This window comes from Hylobates moloch, unplaced genomic scaffold, assembly GCF_009828535.3.
Source record: "Hylobates moloch isolate HMO894 unplaced genomic scaffold, HMol_V3 SCAFFOLD_14, whole genome shotgun sequence".
Lineage (NCBI taxonomy): Eukaryota > Metazoa > Chordata > Mammalia > Primates > Hylobatidae > Hylobates > Hylobates moloch.
In genome coordinates this window covers 73,679,910-73,680,203 of record NW_026652289.1, presented here as the reverse complement: position 1 = coordinate 73,680,203, position 294 = coordinate 73,679,910, and positions in this window count along the sequence as shown.

Below are 294 nucleotides of genomic sequence, written 5' to 3'. Positions count from 1 at the left end.
GGGGGGGGTGGCTACACTACACTTAGCTTTTGAAGGAAAAAGTAAAAATTTTTGGTTGTCTGATTATACTTGTAAAATTCATGAATTCCTTCTTCAGTGAAACCCAGTCTCACCTAAAAATACAAAAATTAACAGGGTGTGGTGGCACACACCTGTAATCCCAGCTACTGGGAAGGCTGAGGCAGGAGAACTGCTTGAACCTGCAAGGTGGAGGTTGCAGTGAGCGGAGATAGTGCCACTGCACTACAGCCTGGGCGACAGAGCGAGACCCTGTCTCAAAAAAAAAAAAAAAAA